General features: G+C 38.8%; 1 long non-coding RNA gene across 1 annotated transcript in view; it reads left to right on the top strand.

Moving 5' to 3' along the window:
• The first annotated feature begins 795 nt into the window (after positions 1-795).
• LOC122476264 overlaps positions 796-22,844 on the top strand; it is a 352,279-nt gene continuing 330,230 nt past the window's right edge. Inside the window, exons 1-2 of the long non-coding RNA XR_006295433.1 lie at positions 796-1,099; positions 1,265-1,384. This is a non-coding gene — a long non-coding RNA (uncharacterized LOC122476264). The remainder of the gene's footprint in view (positions 1,100-1,264; positions 1,385-22,844) is intronic.

Here is a 22,844-nt window from a genome sequence, read left to right as displayed (position 1 = left end):
AAGGGGAGAGCACGGAGAGCTACATGGGGAAGATGTCTGTGCTGCTGTGCCCTGGGGTCTGTTAAAGCAGAAGACACAAGGTGGGGAGGGAAGTTAGAATTACAGGAGCCTATTCTTGAAGAGTTTTCTCATTTAAAAGAGCAATAATGATGAAAGTGGTATTGTTGATGATATCCGTGACAATAATAACCATTGAGTTTGGCATGCCATGAAGTTCCTACCTCCCCAGGCTACAATACACTCAGGATTCATCCATTTGATCTCTACATTAATGTAAATGCTGGTTTATTTCACTGATCACAACCTGTAATGGAAAAGTCAATGGCTGAAGTCAGTGCCAAGCGTTCCTGAGTAAAACAACACTCTGCTTTCAAAGTATTCTTCTAGGATTCTTTAGGGGTCTCTCCCAACTCTCCCACTCAACTGTCCTCACTTTCCTATCCTTTCCTCCTTGCTACCATCAGATTCAGGGTCTGTTAGGAGGTTTATTTTCCTTGCCAACAGCCTGCGGGCTTAAAAACACAAGCTCACTCTTTCCTTTGGCTGAGCTAAAAGAACATCTCCATCTGATTTCCTTAGGGACTCGATACAGTTTTCTCTAACTTTTTCTTCACTTTATCTCTGCCTTTGTCTTTTCGACATCTGTCTTCCTTCCCTGTTTATTTCCCTTTCCCTCTCCCTCCCTGTTCTGCACTCTGCACAGAATAACACAAAACTCAGTCCACACTGCGCAGCAGCGGTAGGGAGAGGAGCAGAGCAGAGCAGTGCTAGGGACTGCCCTGCAGTGCACAGGGCAGTGGGGGTGGCACACGTCACGCTAAGGAAGCTGGAGCCCTGTAACGATGGGTACAAAATCCTGTGATTACACACTCCATAAAACCTGCCCCGCTGCAGCTGGGTTCCATGCCAGGAGGATTAAGCAAGTTTTGTTAAGACCCTTAAAGAAGCAGTGAGTGGCAGCAGTTACTGGCGCTGTCGGAGATTTGTTGGAGTAAAGCGCCATGAGGCTGCCTGGCCTGGTTGCAGGGAGGAGAGAGCCATTATCCAGATCTGCATTAAAGCCTGGACACTGGAGAGACATGGAAGCCAGGATGCCAGGGTGCGGTGGGATTAATTGACCAGCCTTTCAGTACCAGAGCGGAGAAGGCTTAATAGCAGACTCCAGGGAGTCTACAAAACAGCCTTTTTGTATTCTTTGTGTTTGACTTGTGTTTAATTTGTTCTGTCTTCAAGCAGTTCTAAGTGCTTTCTGTACCCCACACAGTATTCAGCTGATCCCATTTGATCCTGCACCTCCAGCTGAGGATGGGTGTGGCAGATACCAGACATTGTGGACCAGGATGTAAGAACCCCTTTAGTCCCTGTGAAGTCATCTCTAATCTAGGTCAGTCCTACGTCTTCTTAAACGAGTAGAAATGATTGGCTGCCTCCTCTGATCGATAGGCAAGAACACCAGTGGGCAAAAGGGACATTTGCAGAGTGTCTCTCTAGCAGAGACCCTTTCAAAGGATCTGGGAGAGACCTTGGTAACATATTCATGTGATTATACGTTTTGAATAGAAAAGTTTTTGTTTTTGTTTTGTTTATGTTTTTAGTGCAGTTGCTTAAGATTGCTGTCTCTTTCAACTCCAAGTTCCCCTCTGTTTCGCTTCCCTTGTGCAGGGAGATGTTGCAATGTCTGTGGGCATTTTGGAATTCCGTTAAGGAGAAGCTGCGGTGAGCCATCTCGTTTGTGTTTAGTGGGTATGATAATATAGGTTCCACGCATAGTTATGTTATTGCCAGCTGCCCCAGTATAGGAATGGCTGCCAGGAATATTTTTGCCACCTGCTGTGCCATCGCCAGCCTCCAGAGTTGTAGGCCTGGAAGTCCTATCATGATATGAAGATGTGCTGTTTTGCCTGGTACTGGATGTGTGTAGTTAGTAGAGGAGAAACAAGTTTTGAAATGGACAGTTAGAAGCTAGTCTATGGAAAAATCTTTTAAATCTTTCAGCTCACATATTCACATATGAGAGAAACTTGGCAGAAGTTTTCCCAAGTTTTCCAACAATACTAAAAATGTACACGGCATTACTAATTACAAGTATGAAGCTTGAAGAAACTTCTATAAATTATTAATAAATGCTCACCAACTATGTAGAGGAAAGATTAAATTGTCTTTCTGTTCTCTCTATAGAAACTTAAAACTGCCATATGAAGAGGTGATTTTGCATTTAATAATGTATGAAAAGAGAAGCAATGCAGAGATTTGTCAAGCAATTAATAATAGTATTTTACTTTTTAAAATCTGAAAACTTTTGCTATTTGTGGTATTTGTTAGCTTTTAAAAATATATGCTTTATTGTGATTTATTTTCTCATTCTACAGATATTTACTTTCACACTTAACTTTGAGTTTGTCATTTTATATTCTTTTCTAAAACATAAATTCCCAAATTTATAAGCTTTAGGCTCAGTAAAGCCTGAATCCGCCCCTGGGTAATTGACTTGTCTTTGGAAATCCAGGCTCAGGAGTTCTCCTCTTTTCTAGGGCAGGACTCTGTCTACCTCACTGTAAGTCTGGCATTAAAGCTACAGGAAGACCTAATGAATGACCCTTCCAATCCCTTGTTTTAAACTCATGTACAGAATTGAAATCCCCTGGAGTATCTTGCCTTTCCTAAAGCTTTCTTCCCCCACCCTAGTCAGAGTTGAAGCTTGTAAGGTTAAATGGAAAGATCCCTGGGATAGTCTGATTCTAGTTGAAAGTCAGACACTATCTAATCGGGTGAATTTGACCAAGTCAGTATATCTTTTTTAGACTCCAATTTCCTCACCTCTCATCTGAGCATAATTATGATAGCCTGGTCTTTCTTACAGGATTATAGTAGGTGCCACTGAGATTAAATGAGAGACTAAAGTTGTCTGAGAAGTACAGAGTGCTTTAGAAACAGAAGGGATTATGTTTTATTTATCAAGTCAAAGCAACCATCTTCCAAACCTAAGATTTTTAGGTGCTTAGATTGGGATTCCATGTGAGTGAATATTCTCTACATTTTTCCTGACAATCGCAACCACTTTGCATTTTATAGATCTGGTGCAGAAACCCATGGACCTTTATGGTGGCATGTGTGATGAGGCAGGCAACCATATCTCTTAGATGTTGGAGGGTACTGGAGGATTTGGTGTATCAGAGGGGGTTTAATTCACATTCTCAGGGGCTGCTCCTTTGAGGTAAGCTCCTCCTCTGTGCATTGAATATTCTGATGCTTCTAATTGACTTGAAAATATCTTGTCCCTCCTTTGAAATGTCACCTAGTCCTTGTCAAGTGTATTTCCAGGCAGTCAGGATCAATACATCATTTGGTTTAAGCATATGAGATCATGATTGATGGCCCAGATGAGTGTAGGTTTCACTCCCAGCAACAGTCCTGATATTAGATGTTGCTGAAACCCATTCATATCTATGAGCAGAGATCAATGATCTAGAAGACAATGTCTTGAGAAGAGATGTAATCTAGAGTGGAGTTTATCACAGCTGGCCTTTAGGTTCAAGCTAGTCAGAGGGTCCAGAATTCAAAGTCAGTTCCACTTCAACAGTTACTTGCTGGGTCTCTGTTTTGTTCTAGACATTGTCCTGTATGTGATGGGATGTAAGGAAGATCAAGCTTGTCCTTCCTCATAATGAGCTTACAGTATAAAGAGGAGTTAACATACATATATGACATAGTCGTGTCAATTGTGTAGGGCTGTAACAGCAGTAGGAAAACAGCTTTCAAGATCCAAGGAGGTAGAGATAATGTCCTCTTTGGCCTTCATTTTTCTTTATTTGAACAGTGGGAAAATCTTGAGTAAAAAGAGACTTAGGTATAGGCATTGCAAAGTTAACCCTTTTACCCAGCTTAGTCCAGAAATGAGTCTTTGTTTCTCCTGTTTAATGATCAGACACTCATTTTCTGTGATGCGTTAGTCATTGTACCAGGTCCTGCTGAGCTGAAAGAATATTTACTCCCCAACTTCAGGGAACCCGTGATCTAATTTGATTGTCTTTCATATAGGAAGAAAATACTGCTGGCCCTCGGGTAGGACATACACAGTATTGGGGAGCACTTGTGCCCATTTGTGGCCACTTTCCCACTCAATTCTTCTGTCCCCAGGTATTCTTGGTTTTAGGACAGTGAAGCGACTTTCAAGGATGTGTCTGTGGATGTGGACCACCACAGTCTGATGCATGTGAAGACTGACATACAACCGTGGCTTCCTCATATTATGGCCCTAGTTATCTGCTCAATCACAGTCTCCTGCAGCATCCCGCAATCCCTGGGGCTTTTATCCTTACAAGGCTGGTACATGGATCTGGATCTGCAGTCTAGTCCCATCTCAGTCAGAAGGAGCTGTTTGTTTCCTGCCCTTCTTTGACTCTGCCTAAATACTTGCAATCAGGGTGGGGTGTGTGTGTATCTAGATGTTATTATCTTGTAGGTAGAAGGTTGAGCTTTCTTGAGATGGACTCAGAAGGGTAAGGGATAGTAATGGCAGTGGACCTGGAACAGGCTGCCTCTCTAGCAATCCTTTGCTTGTTCCCAGAGCCTAGCTTCCTCTGTCCTTCCTGTTTGGCCCTGCTCTCACACCCTAGTTCTGGTGACTCTCCCCATGGCTGCCTGCTTTTCTGGTCACTCTGAAAGCTCTCCCCATTGCTATTTGTGTGGACATTGTGCCTTGCTAGGCTTCTGGCTTCTCTGATGCCTGGATTTCCTGCGAGTCTATACTGTGAGGTGATTCTTCCCATATGAAACATGGAACAAAGGACATCCTGAGATGGGAAATCCTGCAATTCACTAAGACAAAGGGACACTAGAATAGGTAGTAGTTAAAGGAGCTAATGAACAGAAAGCCCTTAGTGTGGTCCTTTCAAGTAGTATACTCTCAGTAAATCCTGTTGTTGTTGTTAGTAGCAGTAGTAGTAGTCATGCTGTGATTGTTTTTACTATTATCATCATAATCATTTTTTGACACCTGCTATCCTGTCTTCACTCTGCAAGACAGAGAAACCTAGCAGTGCTCCTTGAATGTCAGTGTGCATACAAATCTCCAGAGGACCTTGTTAAAATGAGAATTTTTATTTAGCAGCTCTGAGCCTCTGAATTTTTTAAAATTTAAATCCACATTAGTTAACATATAGTGTAATAATGATTTCAGGAATAGAATCTGGTGATTCATTACTTACATATAATGCCCAGTGCTCATCCCAACAAGTGCCCTTCTTAATACCAGTCACCCATTTAGTCCATCCCCCACCCACCACCCTGCCAGGAACTCTCAGTTTATTCTCTATAATTAAGAGTCTCTTATAGTTTGTCTCCCTTCTCTGTTTTTATCTTATTTTTGCTTCCTTTCCCCTATGTTCATCTGTTTTGTTTCTTAAATTCCACATATAGATGAAATCATGATATTTGTCTTTCTCTGACATATTTCACTTAGCATAACACACTCTAGTTCCATCCACATTGTTGCAAATGGCAAGATTTCTTTCTTTTTGAACCCCAAGTAGTACTCTGTACACAGTTGTGCCTTGCTAGGCTTCTGGCTTCTCTGATGCCTGGATTTCCTGCGAGTTTATACTGTGAGGTGATTCTTCCCATATGAAACATGGAACAAGGGACATCCTGAGATGGGAAATCCTGCAATTTACTAAGACAAAGGGACACTAGAATAGTTCCACTGTGTGTGTGTGTGTGTGTGTGTGTGTGTGTGTGTATAGATATCTATATATATCTATATCTATCTATCTATATCTCTATGTATTTATATATCTCCACATCTTCTTTATCCATTCATCAGTCAGTGGACCTTTGGGCTCTTTCCATACTTTGTGAGGCTCTGAATCTTTAACAAGCTCTCAGATAATGCTGGTGTTCCTGGTCCACGGACCATAGTTTGAGTAGCAAAGGTCTAAAGGACCCGGAAAATGGAAGGAGAAAGAGGGTAGGGTGTTGAGGAAAAAGAATAGGATTGGGGTTGTTCAGTCCCTGAGTACCTCTGAAGTCAGAAACACAGATCGGGGACAGTGCTGCTGGAGGCCTTGTAAGTTCCCCAAGTTTATTAATTTTTGTAATTATTATGAAATAACTGATTTTATATGGAAATAGCAGAAAAACAGATTAAATGAAAAGGATGCAAAGCTTGTTATCCATCATGTTGTAAGAGGAGACTCCATTCTACTTAGCCATCAGTGGCAGAGAAGAGGAACCTTTGTCTTGTCCTGGGTGGGTTATGGCAGGTTTCGAGAAGACCTGAATCTTCAAGTTCATGGAAAGAGAGAAAGAGGAAGGTTGTGAGAGCCTAGGACAGAGTAGTGATCCTATATAGGTCATATTTTGTGTGATCTGTTTGGTCCTTTTGGACTCTTGCTTCCCCCAATTTAATAGATTATAAACTTGTTGGAGAAGATGGACTTCAATCAGAAATAATTTGTTTCCTATCAGTACTTTGCTAATGATAGTGTCTCTTGCAATATTAGAGCTTGTTTAGGGCCAGATATTATTTCATATAATCTGCATAGCAATTCTAAGAAATAGGTATTGCTTTATTCCAATATCATTCTTACCAAACATATTTTGTTTTGCCTATTTATTTTGTTCATTGTCTCCCCCAACTAGACTGCAGGCTCTGTGCAACTTTGTTCTTGCTTCCTGGTCACTACTGTAGCACATCACACTGAGTAGTTGGTAAATATGTATTTGTCAAACAAGTGATTGGATGGATGAGAAAATCAAACATTAGGAAGGCTTGCCTTAGGTCACCCAGATGGTAAATGCTGTAGTCAAAACCCAAATCCTGTGCATCTTGCTCTACAACTCTTTCCCACGCTGTTGTGCATGCTCCCTGTGATTTTAGCTACTTCCTAAGCTCACTGCCATGAGCTTAGGTAGTGAATCACACCATTCTAGTTGAGTCCTTGGCCACTGAGGCCAAATTGCTGTGGGTACCACCTAGGTATTTAACATTAGCTATCAGTGATCTCTATGAGGTCACAGTAGGACTGACTGATAAGCCAGCCCCAGGTCATGTGTACTCCCAGATAAGCCAGGGGAAGATGCTTCTAGAGATCACACACCCCAGTATTGTAGCAGTCAGCTCAGAGTTAAGTGTTCCATATAAGGCTCATATCATCTTTTTCTTTATGAGGTTTGCCACTCACTCAGCCCCAACAGAGGATTTGCTTATTCACTGTTGTTTTCGGCTCCCAAGGAAAACATTATAAGGTACATGTTTGAATTGGAAAGGAAGCAGTCAGGCAAGCCTCCCAAGTGACACAGAGTCCACATTTAGAGAGTATCCAGCTTTCCCTATTAGACACAACAGTTGGATGCTGACAGTGGTCCTTCTGCTGACTATTAGGCACTGCTTTAACATATTAGAGACTCAGGATGGCATCTTTAGCAGAACATCAGAAAACGAAATCAACTCATTTCCTAAAGCTAAATTCTTAAGTCAAAATTGGCATCTAAGAATCTCCTGACACAAAGTTATACAGAGCTAGGTGACCTTTATTGAGCAAGCCAGTCACGTCCTGCCATACCACAACCCTGGGCCAAGGATCCAGGAGACTGATGCTGGGGATCCCTTCTGAACCATGTTCAGAGGTATAAAAATGCAAGTGATTACACCTGCCGCTTAACACATTCCAAAATGCCCTTAACATAACCAGGCCCAGTGGGCATGAGGCCAGAAATGAGATCCAAATTGATAGAAATAAAATGTGCTGTGCCTTGAGATTGTTGTAATCAGGAAAGGAAGAAAGAAAAGGATGTTGTTCTGTGCCAGAAAACGGAAACTTTCTATTTTGGATATTTTAAATAGCTTTTCTGTGATGGAAGCCACGATTCATGAAAAGTCAACATCAGAGAATTATCTAGGCTTTTATCATGTAATCAAGACAGGACATCTTCTAATTGGTTCATTATGCAGCTACCATGGCGCCAAATGAAATGCTCAATTTTTTAATGGCTTTATCCAATGAAAGATAAGATCTGTTGTTTTTATTATGTCCCTTGAAAGAAAAGCCCCTCAAATTATCCTTGTGAGAAATTTTTGTGCATAACTGGATTCATGAATTTAGAGGGACTCTAAAATTCCTGTAATGCAGTCTAAGAGTTTACTATGGCTTAATGATCAGTGAAGGGGTTAATTTTCAGAACCCTTCTCCAGTATATCGTAAATATGGAAATGAGAGCAAGGAAAACAGCTCTCAAATTTTGGATGATCAGTGGCTCATACCTTACCTGCAGCTCGTGAGTTCATTTTGTAACAAAGGGTTGAGAAATTTTCTGCTTGAGGTACATACATCACAACAATCTCCAAACCCAAATGAGGGCCTAGCTCCATCAGGAATAACGAATGTCCAGGCTGTTTCAGACCATAATTTATTTCTGTGCCCAGAGTTCATCACATGATCCACCACCACTGCTCATTTTCTGAAAATAATTTCTCTAGATGTCCATGGGCTTCCTGCTCTCATCACCCGGAACAGTAAAGAATAGTCACATCACCTCACATAATTTATCCCAGTGTCCACAAATCTCTCCAGGTCTCCACAAACAAAGCAGAATGCAAAATGCAGAGTACAATTGTTCATCAGTGCATGAGCATGTTTCCAAGTGCATCACAGAAAAAGCGAATAAAGGAGAAAATTATGGGCATGGGGCTTTTAGCCTGTGGCTCTGATTTTACCCTTGCCTCACTCTAAAATGAATGGATCTCTGGCTACAGAGAGATTACCCTTGTTTCTCGTATGAACTCCCCATTGTAGATGGTCTAATGCAGTTTGGTCTAAAATCAAACTGGAATCTTAGTTGTCATGGGAAATACAAGAAGAAGTAAACAGCAAGAATCATGTTTCAGGCCAGATATAGGAAGTTGCATTTAGACCTTGCAAGAAGAACATGTCCCACAAACATCACAGTGTTTGTTTGCTTCAGATTTCCTGGTATTTGTGGTCAGAGCAGCGTTACAGGAGAGATAAAAGGACAGGAAATCAAGGGTATCATGCCTTGAGTCAAGGTGATTACATCTTTTTTTGCAATTTCTTTCAGGTAAATATTATGTTAGGAAAAGCTAGAAGGGGAAAATTACAGTGAAAAATTTACCACAAGTATCATCAAACTCAGTAAATCAAGTCCCATGGAAGAAGTCATTCTAATGTCGCTCTTATGTTTTAGGAAAGTAAATCAGATAGTCAAGAAATACCAACGAAATAACTGTAATCATTACTTAGGAATTTGTTCATGAAGAACCAGTCACTCACTTAGTTTGTGCCTACACAATTCCTTCTTCTGTTTCAAGCCAGTTATATGTCATAACTAAAGAGTGACCATTGACTTTTTGTGTGCTTCTCCTATCCTTCCACTAACACTCTATCTTCCTACTGCACCTTCTCCATCAACTAGAACATATCATCCCCTTTTGTCAATCATGCTGTCTTGTTCTTACCGTCATGCCCAAACAGCTCATTATTTTGAAATTATAAGTATCCATCTCTCTCTCCTATTTGACTGTATATCAGTCATCATTGCAACTCTGTGCCTAGCACACTGGTAACTATATAGCAGGCATTCATGTAAATTTTTATTTATTTATTTATTTATTTCTTAAAAGAATTTATTTTTTAATTTACATTCAAGTTAGCATATAGTGCAACAATGATTTCAGGAGTAGATTCATTAATCCCCTTATCCATTTAGCCCATCTCCCCTTCCACAACCCCTCTAGCAACCCTCTGTTCTCTAAGAGTCTCTTATGTTTTATCCCCCTCCCTGATTTTATATTATTTTTGCTTCCCTTCCCTTAAGTTCATCTGTTTTGTATCTTAAAGTCTAATATGAGTGAAGTCATATATTTGTCTTTTTCTAATTTCACTTAGCATAATACACTCTAGTTCCATCCACATAGTTGCAAATGGCAAGATTTCATTCTTTTTGATTGCCGAGTAGTACTCCATTGTATATATGTACCACATCTTTATCCATTAATCCATCGATGGACATTTGGGCTCTTGCCATACTTTGGCTATTGTCAATAGTGTTGCTATAAACATTGGGGTTCATATGCCTCTTTGAAACAGCATACCTGTATCCCTTGGAAAAATACCTAGTAGTGAAATTGCTGGGTCGTAGGGTAGTTGTATTTTTAATTTTTGAGAAACCTTCACACTGTTTTCCAGAGTGGCTGCACCAGTTTGCATTCCCACCAGCAGTGGAAAAGAAATCCTCTTTCTCTGCATCCTCGCCAACATCTGTTATTGCCTGAGTTGTTAATATTAGCCATTCTGACAGGTGTGAGCTGGTAGCTCATCATGGTTTTCATTTCTATTTCCCTGATGATGAGTGATGTTGAGCATTTTTTCATGTGTCGATTGGTCATCTAGATGTCTTCTTTGAAGAAGTGTCTATTCATGTGTTTTGCCCGTTTCATCGCTGGATTATTTGTCTTTTGGGTTTGAGTTTGATAAGTTCTTTATAGATTTTCGATACTAACCCTTTATCTGATAGGTCATTTACAGCTATCTTCTCCCATTCCATTGGTTGCCTCTTAGTTTTGCTGATTGTTTCCTTCACTGTGCAGAAGTTTTTTATTTTGATGAGGTCCCAATAGTTCATTTTTGCTTTGGTTTCCCTTGCCTCCAGAGATGTGTTCAGTAAGAAGTTGCTGTGGCCAAGGTCAAAGAGGTTTTTGCCTGCTTTCTCCTTGAGGATTCTGATGGCTTCCTGTCTTACATTTAGGTCTTTCATCTACTTTGAGTTTCTTTTTGTGTATGGTATAAGAAAGTGATCCAGGTTCATTTTTCTACATGTCACTGTCCATTTTTCACAGCACCATTTGTTGAAGGGACTGTCTTTATTCCATTGGATGTTCTTTCCTGCTTTGTCAGAGATTAGTTGGTCATACGTTTGTGGGTCCATTTCTGGGTTCTCTATTCTGTTTCATTGATCTGAGTGTCTGTTTTTGTGTCAGTACCATACTGTCTTGATGATTACAGCTTTGTATATAGCTTGAATACAAACTATATTCAATATAGTTTGTATATTGAACTATATACAATATATAGTTGTGTATATTGTACAACTATATATTGTGGATTGTGATACCTCCTGCTTTGGTTTTCTTTTCCCAGATTGCTTTGGATATTCGGGGTCTTTTCTGGTTCCATACAAATTTTAGGATTGTTTCTTTTAGGTCTGTGAAGAATGCTGGTGTTATTTGATAGGTATTGTATTAAGTATGTAGATTGCTTTGGGTAATATTGATATTTTAACAATATGTGCTCTTCCTATCCAGGAGCATGGAATATTTTTCCATTTTTTTGTGTCTTATTCAATTTCTTTCATAAGCTTTCTATAGTTTTCAGTGTGTAGATTTTTCACCTCTTTGGTTAGATTTATTCCTAGGTATTTTATAGTTTTTTGTGCAACTGTAAATGGGATCGATTCCTTGATTTCTCTTTCTGTTGCTTCATTGTTGGTGTATAGGAATGCAACTGATTTCTGTGGATTGATTTTATATCCTGTGTCTTTTCTGAATTCATGGATCAGTTCTAGTAGTTTCTTGGCAGAATCTTTTGGGTTTTCCATATAGAGGATCATGTCATCTGCAAAAAGTGAAAGTTTGATCTCCTCCTGGCCAATTTGGATGCCTTTTTTTTTTTAATTTTTTTTTCAACATTTATTTATTTTTGGGACAGAGAGAGACAGAGCATGAACGGGGGAGGGGCAGAGAGAGGGAGACACAGAATCGGAAGCAGGCTCCAGGCTCTGAGCCATCAGCCCAGAGCCTGACGCGGGGCTCAAACTCACGGACCGTGAGATCGTGACCTGGCTGAAGTCGGACGCTTAACCGACTGCGCCACCCAGGCGCCCCTGGATGCCTTTTATTTCTTTGTGTTGTCTGATCGCTGAGGCTAAGACTTCCAATACTGTGTTGAATAACAGTGGTGAGAGTGGACATCCCCTGTCTTGTTCCTGACCTTAAGGGGAAAGCTCTCAATTTTTCCCCATTGAGGATGATATTAGCATTGGGTCTTTCGTATATGGCTTTAATGATCTCGAGGTATGTCCTTCTGTCTCTACTTTCTTGAGGGTTTTTATCAAGAAAGAATGCTGTATTTTGTCAAATGCTTTCTTGCATCTATTGAGAGGATCATGTGGTTCTTGTTCTTTCTTTTATTGATGTGATGAATCACGTTAATTGTTTTGTGGATATTGAACCAGCCCTGCATCCCAGGTATAAATCCTGCTTGGTTGTGGTGAATAATTTTTTTAATGTATTGTTGGATCTGGTTGGCTAATATCTTGTTAAGGATTTTTGCATCCATGTTCATCAGGGAAATTGGTTTGTGGTTCTCGTTTTTAGTGGGGTCTCTGTCTGGTTTTGGAATCAAGGTAATGCTGGCTTCATAGAAAGAGTTTGCAATTTTTCCTTCCATTTCTATTTTTTTGGAACAGCTTCAAGAGAATAGGTATTAACTCTTCTTTAAATGTTCAGTAGAATTCCCCTGGAAAGCCATCTGGCCCTGGACTCTTGTTTTTTAGGAAATTTCTGATTACTGATTCAATTTCTTTACTGGTTATAGGTCTGTTCAAATTTTCTATTTCTTCCTGTTTCAGTTTTGGTAGTGTATATGTTTCTAGGAATTTGTCCATTTCTTCCAGATTGCCCATTTTATTGGCATGTAATTGCTCATAATATTCTCTTATTATTGTTTGTATTTCTGCTGTGTTGGTTGTGATCTCTCCTCTTTCATTCTTAATTTTATTTCTTTGGGTCCTGTTTCCTTTTGATCAAACTGGCTAGTGGTTTATCACTTTTGTTAATTCTTTCAAAGAACCAGCTTCTGATTTCATTGATCTGTTCTGTTTTTTTGGTTTTGATAGCATTGATTTCTGCTCTAATGTTTATTTCCTGTCTTCTGCTGGTTTTGGGTTATATTTGCTCTTCTTTATCCAGCTCTTTAAGGTGTAATGTTATGTTGTGTATCTAAGACCTTTCTTCCTTCTTTAGGAAGGCCTGGATTGCTATATACTTTCCTCTTATGACCACCTTTGCTGTGTCCCAGAAGTTTTGGGCTGTGGTGTTACCATTTTCATTGGCTTCTATGTACTTTTAGTTTCCCCTTTCTCTTGGTCAGCCATTCATTCTTTAGTAGGATGGTCTTTAGTCTCCAAGTATTTGTTATCTTTCCACTTTTTTTCTCGTGGTTGATTTTGAGTTTCCTAGCATTGTGGCCTGAAAATATGCACAGTAAGGAACTCAGTCTTTTTATACTTGTGAGGGCTGATTTGTGTCCCAGTATGTGATCTGTTCTGGATAATGTTCCATGTGCACTGGAGAAGAATGTGTATTCTGCTGCTTTAGGATGAAATGTTCTGACTATATCTGTTAAGTCCATCCGGTCCACTATGTCATTCAAAGTCATTGTTTCCTTGTTAATTTTCTGTTCAGATGAAATGTCCATTGCTGTAAGTGGGGTGTTGAAGTCCCTACTACTGTGGTGTTACTATCAATGAGTTTCTTTGTCTTTGTGATTAATTGATTTATATATTTTGTTTTTTCCACATTTGGAGCATAAATGTTTACAGTTGTTAGGTCTTGGTGGGTAGACCCTTTAATTATGATATAACGCCCTTCTTCATCTCTTGTTACAGTCTTTAAAGTCTATATTGTCTGATATAAGTATGGCTACTCCAGCTTTCTTTTGGTGACCATTAGCATGATAGATGGTTCTTTATCCCCTTACTCAATCTGAAGGTGTCTTTAGGTCTAAAATGGGTCTCTTATAAACAGCATATTGATGGATCTTGTTTTCTTATCCATTCTGTTACCCTGTGTCTTTTGATTGGAGCATTGAATCCATTGACATTTAGAGTGAGTATTGAAAGATACAAATTTATTGCCATTATGTTGCTTGTAGAGTTGGAGTTTCTGGTGGTGGCCTCTGGTACTTTCTAGTCTTTGGTGCTTTTTTTTTTTTTTTTTTTTTTTTGTCTTTTCTCCTCTCAGAAAGTCCCCCATAAAATTTCTTGCAGGGCTTGTTTAGTGGTCACTAACTCCTTTAATTTTTGTTTGGGAAAATTATTATCTCTCCTTCTGTTTTGAATGACAGCCTTGCTGGATAAAGAATTCTTGGCTGCATATTTTTCTGATTCAGCACATTGAATACATCCTGCCACTCCTTTCTGGCCTGCCAAGTTTCTTTGGATAGGTCTGTTGCAAACCTGATCTATCTTCCCTGGTAGGTTAAGGACTTTTTTACCTTGCTGCTTTCATGATTCTTTCCTTGCCTGAGTATTTTGTGAATTTGACTATGATATGCCTTATTGATGGTCGGTTTTTGCTCAATCTAATAGGAGTCCTCTGCGCTTCCTAGATTTTGATGACTGTGTCTTTCCCAAGTTAGGAAAGTTTTCCACTATGATTTGCTCATATAACCCTTCTACCCCTTTTTTTTCTTTCTTCCTCTTCTGGGATCCTTATGATTCTGATGTTGTTCCATCTTAATGAGTCACTGATTTCTCTCGTTCTTAAGTTATGCTCTTTTGCCTTAGTCTCCCTTTTTTTTTTCTGCTTCATTTTTCTCCATAAGTTTGTCCTCTACAATACTGATACACTGCTCTGCTTCACCCATCCTTGTCACTGTGGCATCCATTTGAGATTGCAGCTCAGTTTTAGCATTTTTTATTTCATCCTTCCTAGCTTTTATGTCTGCAGAAAGGGATTCTAATCTGTTTTCAACCCCAGCCTAGTATTACTATTTTGATTCTAAATTCTGGTTCAGTCATCTTGATTGTATCTGTGTTGATGAAGTCTCTGGTTGTCATTTCTTCCTGTTCTTCCTTTTTGGGTAAATTTTTTGGTTTGTCATTTTGAAGGAAGAAAAGGAATCGATAAGGTAAAAAAATAAAATTAAAAAATTTAAAACAACACATAAAAAAACCAAATAAATGATGCTAGATCTTAGGTGTGTTTTGGTCTGGCTATTGAAAGGAGCTTGATAGATTAGAGAAAAACAGGGAAAGATAAGAAAAGAAAAAGAAGAAAGAAAAAAAGGAAAATGTTTGAAAATTTGAAAAAATTAATACAATGAAATAAAATAAAATGAAACGGAAGTAAAATAGAGTGTGGGAAATTTGCAAAAAAGTAAAAAATATAGTAAAAAATTAAAAATATTTTTAATAAAAATGGGAAGTAAAAATAATTTTTTTCTCTTTCTGTAAAAAGAAAAAGAAAAAAATTAAATAGATGGACCAGCGAACATACTGAAATACCATTGAAATTACATCAGTTTCTCCTAGAAGTCAAGCTATGAAGCACTTTATAGTCCATAAACTAAACACGTGGAGAGACTTGTGGTGTTTCTGAAGAGCGTGGTTGGCCCAGTTGGGCAGGGCTTAGTGTAACGGCTAAACCATTGTCTACTAGATGCTGCTGCTTAGTTTACTGGGGTGGATTGTTGTGGCACATGTAGGTTTTTATGTGCATGCATGAAGGGTGAAAATGGCACCCAGTCTCTGGTATCAGAACTCTCTTCTCCCTGACCAGCAATCACGCACCCCTCCTTTGTCTCTGGCTTGAGTCCACTCCCCGCTTTTACACTGTCTGTGACCAAGCCATCAGGTTGTCAGGCGGCACCTCCCTCCTGAGTTTTACTTCAGATGTGGCTGTGTTTCCCAACCCATTATTTCTGAGGGACTGCGGCTTTGACCCGTTCAGATGCCCTGGGGGAAGGTCTCACTGAGCAATGGCTGTGTGTCTCCTTGCCCTCAGGAATGTTCATGAGACCATGCTGCTTCTGATGCGTAGAGACTGTGGCTAGGTCCCATCCCGCCCCAGAAAAGTTTCACATGATCGTTTAGCAGCATTGTTTCTGGGATTATGGTAAATCACAATACATTTCTGGCTCTAGGCTTGTTCTTGTCCCAGCACCAGTGAATGTGGTTATTCTCCAGGGTCTTCTGGGACCTTTGCCTGTGGGGTGGCTGCACAGCCTCTATCAAATGTCCTCCCAGCAGCAGAATCGCCTCTCCCATGTGGCCCAAGGACACCTTGGATCTCGCTGCCTGCTCCTGGGGATTTTCCAGAGATTTGCCAGAGCACTGCCAGGTATTGACCTATGGAGTTTCATAGTCTGCACTCCCCCTGTTAATAGAGTCTCACTGGAATTTAAATCCTCTTTCTCCTTTTTCCCTTGTTTTGTTCAGTCCCTCATGTACTCTTTCTTTTCTTTACAGCTGCTTTCGGGCAGAGGGGTGGATGATTTCCCATACCCCATCCCACCACCTCCCTCCCCCACCCCCCATCTCTGTCTTCTCTCTGCAAGCAAAAGCAGCTCCCTGTCCTTTGTGGCTTCTCTCTCCCCCATTTGACCTCTCTGTGCTGCATACCTTCTGAGTTCTGTGATTCAGGTTGTGCCGATTGTTGTGTTAATCCTCAAATCAGTTTTCTAGGTGTGCAGGGTGGTTTAGTGTTGATCTGGCTGTATTTCAGGGATGCAAAATAAAAAAAAAGCCTTCCATGCTGTTCCTCCATCTTGACCCCTCAGTAGTTCATGTAAATTTATTGAATGGATAGATTTGGAAACAAGGAGAAAATCCCATTTTCAAATATTCTGTGCATATACATATAAGTGATCTCTAAGTTATCTTTAATAGATTGAAATTTGTAAGTTAATCATCTATACACTATACACAGGGCTCTTTGGTTTTTTTCTTAATTATAAACTTGTTGCATTTAGATACAGTTAATTGTTTAGCAATGTATGATTTAGCAATGTATGATTTAGCAATGGAACTTAAGAACAATCTTCCACCTATAAAAGTCAAACTCACATAAACAGAGCATAGAATGGTGGTTTCCAGGGACTGCAAAGTGGGGAGCTGTAGGTCAAAGGGTGCCAACTTCCTGTTACAAGATAAGTAAGTTTGGGGGATCTAATGTGTAGCATGGTGACAGTAGTTAACGATACTATATGCTTGAGAGTTTCTAAGAGAGTAGTTCTGAAATCCTCTTACCACACCCAGGGTAATTATGTGACATGATGGAGTTGTTAAGTAACCGTATTGTGGTAATCATTTAACATTATATATGTACACTTAATTATCACCGTTGTATACCTTAGATTTATGCAGTGTTATATGCTAATTACATCAGACCAAAGCTGCAGAGCATGGGGCAGCGGGTGGAGAAAGAAGAATCTTCCATCTGGAAGTAAATGTTTTTTTTTGTTCTCTGTGAGTTACATTGTTAGGAATACTCTGTTATGTCCAGGAATGGGCCATTTACTAAACGATGCCCTTTGCTGACAAATCCTAATTTTTGTTTAGAAAGGCATTGTGTTTTCTTTTTGTAGGGTACTTCTATAAGATTCTAAAAGTTCTAATAAGTGTCAGCAAGTGAGAAACTGTGGATATTATTTGAATAGTAGTGTTCACAACCAACGGAGGCGAAGGGATTTGTCTTGTACACAATTATCTACCAGTTTGCCCCAGTTCTTTTCTTTTTGCCTGAAGCCCTGTCCTTGGCTGTCTGGAAGTATGAGGGTCCTAGGCTTAGGAAGACCTCACATCTTCAAAGAAGGTCAGGGGCCTTTCCATTATTTCTGTCTCATAAGTGTCCTAAGGCCTCTTTTCTCTTTCTTCTTTTACTTCAGGTGCCCTATTAGAAATGAAACCAACCCCTCCATTTTCCTTTTTTTTTTTTCTGACAGAGTGGACCTTCTGTCTTCTGCTACATACCTCTCTGAAATTAAGCGGTTATAAATGTACTTCTAAGAGGCTGCTACTGTGTTTTTATGATGGGTGGCAAATTAATTTCTTATCTGTTGATGTTGGACTATCCTTTTCCCACATGCCGGGTGTCAGAAAAAGCCTCTCATTCTCCAGACTGCTGTGCTCAGTTACCTTTGCCTTTCCTTGCTCCCTTTATTTATCTGTCTCCCTGGCTTTGTGAGTGACCTTGAAGAGAATGCTTTCTTGAGTGTTCTAGGGCTCATCTTAGGGGTTGCCAGTGGTCATTGGATGACTTAAGGTCCCTAGTTCTTATTCTGTTATTCCCGCTTCTCTCCCACCTCCAATCTATAAAATATTATTCTCTTTTTTTTTTTCTGGAAGAGGATGAAGTGCATTGTGTCTTGAGAATGGGTGCCAACACCAATGTTAGCTTTTGGGAGTCTGCTTATTGTTACTTACAATACCTGTCCTCCCTGCTCCTGTGTGGATGTGGGAGACTCCCAGAGCTTACAGCCTTGGGCTATGAGAGTCTCTGTCCAGCCTCAGGAGGCAGAAGGGTAGAGAAAAGAGGCAATAAAGCCATATCAAGTGTTACTCTTTCTACATGATAATCCAAGGCAATTTAACCCAATTATTATTTTAACCTTCAGAATGTATCCAGATCCCCTCCCCTGCCCCCCTAGAAAGAATGCAATAATGACTAATTTTAGCATAGTACTTTGTGGTTTTCAGTTCACTTCAGGATATTCTCTGTCATACCATTTTCAAAACAGTCCCATAAAGTAGGCAAGGCTGGTAATATCACTCTGTGCACACTTCCTTCATCCTGCTTTTGCTTTCTATATTTATACATCAACATCAAGTGAACTTTGAGCAGGCCTTTGCCATTCCACTCCACAGGTAAGAAAACTGAAGCTTAGGGAGGTGAAGTGACATGCCTAATGGATGAAAGTTAAAAAATTCAGGTCTCAAGCTCATGCTGTCAATATGCTTTAAAAAAATTAACTTTCTTATTTTGAAATAAGTGTATATTCATATTATTTGTACGAAGTAGTACACAAAGATTTTTTTTTCAACGTTTATTTATTTTTGGGACAGAGAGAGACAGAGCATGAACGGGGGAGGGGCAGAGAGAGAGGGAGACACAGAATCGGAAACAGGCTCCAGGCTCCGAGCCATCAGCCCAGAGCCTGACGCAGGGCTCGAACTCACGGACCGCGAGATCGTGACCTGGCTGAAGTCGGACACTTGACCGACTGCGCCACCCAGGCGCCCCTCACAAAGATTTATATTACCTTTCTTTACCCAGTTTTCCTCACTGGTAACATCTTCCAAAAGTATGGTACAGTATCACAGTCAGGATATTGACACTGATTTAGTCAAGATACAGAACATTTCCATCACCTCGTGGATCTCACTTACCTCCTTCCCCTAACCCTTCTTTAACTTCTGACAATCACTAATCTGTTTTCCATTTTTATAACTTTGTCATTTCATAAATTGTTATATAAACAAAATAATGTAGTATTCATCTTTTCAGTTTGGCCTTTTCCCTTAGCATAATACTCTGAAGATGTGTCCAGGTTGATGTATGTATCAGTAGGGGTTTTTTTTAATTGTTGACTAGCATTCCATGTTATGGAGGTACCACCACAGTATGTGTAACCATTCATCCATTGAAGGACACATGCGGGTTGTTTTTAGTTTGGAATATCAAAATAAGGCTGCTATAAACATTTCTGTAGGTTCTTGTATGAATGTAAGTTTTTATTTCTCTGGGACAAATGCCCAGGAGTGCATTTTCTGGCTTCTATGATAGTTGCATGTTTAGTGGTTTCAGGAAGTGCCAAACTATTTTCCAGAGCTGGGTGTACCATTTTATGTTCCCATCACCAATGCATGAGTGATCCCATTTTTCCACATCCTCCCAGCCTTTGGTGTCACTATTTTTGACTGTAGTCATTCTGATAGATGTGTAATGATCTTATTGTGATTTTAATATGCATTTCTTTAATGACTAATTATGTTGAACATATTTTTATGTGCTTATCTGCCATCTCTATTTCCACTTTAATGAAATGTCCCTTTATGTCTTCTTCTGCTTATTATCTAATTGCCTTCTCTTTTTTTGTTTGTTTTTATTTTTATTATTTATTTTGACTGTTGAGAAGCTACTTGTATATTCTAGATACTTGTTCTTCATTACATATGTGGTTTGTACGTATTTTTTTCCCAGCCTGTAGCTTGTGTTTTTAGCCTATTAGCAAGATCTTTTGCAGAGCATCATTTTTAAAATTTTGATGAAGTCCAGTTTATCAGTTTTTCCTTATATGCATCATGTTTTGGTATCAAGTCTAAGAACTCTTTGACTAGCCCTAGATTCCAAAGATGTTCTGATATTGCTTTCTAAAACATTATAGTTTTATATTTTACATTTAGGTCTATGATATATTTTGAATTCACTTTTGTGGAAGGGGTAAGACCCAGGTCAAGGTGGGTTTTGTTGTTGTTGTTGAATTCTGATTTAATTTGATCTAGTATCATTTGTTGAAAAAACTCTTTCCTTCATTGAATTACTCTTGTACCTTTATCAGAAATAAGTTGGGCATATTTATGTGGTCTATACCTGGGTCTTCTTTTCTGTTCCAGTGATCCATCTGCTGATTTCTCCACCAATACCACACAGTATTGACTACTGGAATTTTATACTAAGTCATAGAATCAAGTAGAATAGTCTTACTATTCACAATTGTTTTTAGCTGTTTTAGTTCCTTCACTTTTCCATATAAATCTTACAATAATCTCTATATCCACAGATTTTTTTTTAAAAAATTGGTAGAAAATTCATTGAACTTACATATCCTTTTGGGAAAAATTGGAATCTATACTATGTTGACTCTTCCAGTCTGTGAACATGGTATGTCTCTCCGTTAATTAGATCTTGTTTGATTTATTTCATTAGAATTTTACAGTTTTTAGCATATAAACTCTGTATATATATTTTGTTAGTTTTTTTGAGTTATTATAAATGGTATTGTGTTTTTAATTTTGGTGTCTCCATGTTTATTGCTGGGATATGTAAATATACTTGCTTTTGTATGTTTATTTGTATTTTCCAGCCTTGGTGAGCTCACTTATTACATGAATTAAAACATTTTTTGAGTTAAAATATTCAAAAAGTATTTAATATGGAGTATTTTCATATGAAAAAGAAATTCATATGAAGACAGTCACATCACCTGAAAATTAGAGACAGTTCTATTTCTTCCTTCCAATAAGTTTATAATTAACTTTTTTTTTTTTTAATTTTTTTTTTTCAACGTTTATTTATTTTTGGGACAGAGAGAGACAGAGCATGAACGGGGGAGGGGCAGAGAGAGAGGGAGACACAGAATCGGAAACAGGCTCCAGGCTCCGAGCCATCAGCCCAGAGCCTGACGCGGGGCTCAAACTCACGGACCGCGAGATCGTGACCTGGCTGAAGTCGGACACTTAACCGACTGCGCCACCCAGGCGCCCCAACTTTTTTTTATTTATTGCATTGGCTAGAACTTCTTGAACTACTTTGAATAAGAGTAATGGAAGTCAAATATGTAGGACATAGCTAAAGCATTGCTGAGAAGGAAATTTATAGCACTGAATGTATACATTAGAAAAGAGGAAGAGTCTCAAATCAGCCATCAAAACTCTGCTCAAGAATCTAGAAAAAGAAGAGCAGATAAACCCAAAGCAAGCAAAAGGAAGGAAATCATAAAAATAAGAGCAGAAATCAATGAAATGGAAAATAAAAACAATGGAGGAAATAGAAGAAACAAAAATCTGGTTAAAAAGATCATTAAAATTGTAACACTTCTCACAATATTGACAAAAAATAGAGAAGTCATAAATTACCAGTATCAGGAATGAAACAATTTGCAACAAGTTCTACCAGAAAATAGAAAAAGAGGAAATACTTCCCAATTCATTTTTTAAAGCTTGTATTTCCTTGATACCAAAATTAAACAAAGTACAAAAAATAAAACTTCAGACAAATATCCTTCATGAGAATATGTTTAATAAAATATTGGCAAATATAGTTTAGCAATATATAAAAAGAATTATATTCTATGACCAAATGGAGTTTATTCAAGGGATACATAAGATGGTTTAATATTAAAATATTAAATATTAATAAAATGGAGTTTATGCCAGGGATCCATGGATGGTGTGATAGTTACACTTATGGTAAACATAGCATAATGTATAGAGTTGTCAAGTCACTATGCTGTACACCAGAAACTAATGTGACATTGTGTGTCCACTATGTATACTTCAATAAAAAAATAGATAATCAATGTGATACTGTATTTTGCTTACCTCCCTACCTCTCTCTCTCTCTCTCTTTCTTTCTTTCTTTCTTTCTTTCTTTCTCCATTTCTTCCTTTCTTATCAGTTCTTTTGTGTTTAGAAAACTTCTTTAGCTGCTATTTTTAGGATGGATATACTGGTGCCAAATCGTTAGTTTTTCTTCATCTGAAAATGTCATGATTTTCTGTTTACTCCTAAAAGATATTTTCACTGGATATAGGATTCTGTATTGACAGTTCTGTTCTTTCAGCACTTGAAAACTATTGTGCTACTTCCTTTCACCTCCATCACTTTTGAAGAGATATATGCTGTCGTTCAAATGTTTTTTCTGTCTGTAGATGAGGTATTATTCTCTGGCTGCTCTTAAGATTATTTCTTAGTCTTTAGTTTTCAGAATTTGACTATGACATGCCTTGGTGTAGTTTTCTTTAGGTTTATCCTTTTGGGGATTTACTTTAATTCTTTTTTATTGTAGTGAAACATATATAACAAAGTTTTCCATTTTAATAATTTTCTTTATTTAAATTTTAGTTAACATATAGTGCAATATTGGTGTTAGGAGTAGAAATCAGTGATTTGTTACATACAACACCCAGTGCTCGTCACAAGTGCCGCCCTTAATACCCATCATCCATCTAGCCTATCTCCCTCCAATCCCCCTCTATCAACCCTCAGTTTGTTTTCTGTCATTACGAGTCTCTTGTGGTTTGTTTACCTCTCTTCTCTTCCCCCACATT

The sequence above is a fragment of the Prionailurus bengalensis genome, chromosome E4, assembly GCF_016509475.1.
Source record: "Prionailurus bengalensis isolate Pbe53 chromosome E4, Fcat_Pben_1.1_paternal_pri, whole genome shotgun sequence".
Lineage (NCBI taxonomy): Eukaryota > Metazoa > Chordata > Mammalia > Carnivora > Felidae > Prionailurus > Prionailurus bengalensis.
The sequence above is the reverse complement of the archived record's forward strand: the minus strand, read 5'-3'. Positions and strand labels throughout refer to the sequence as shown.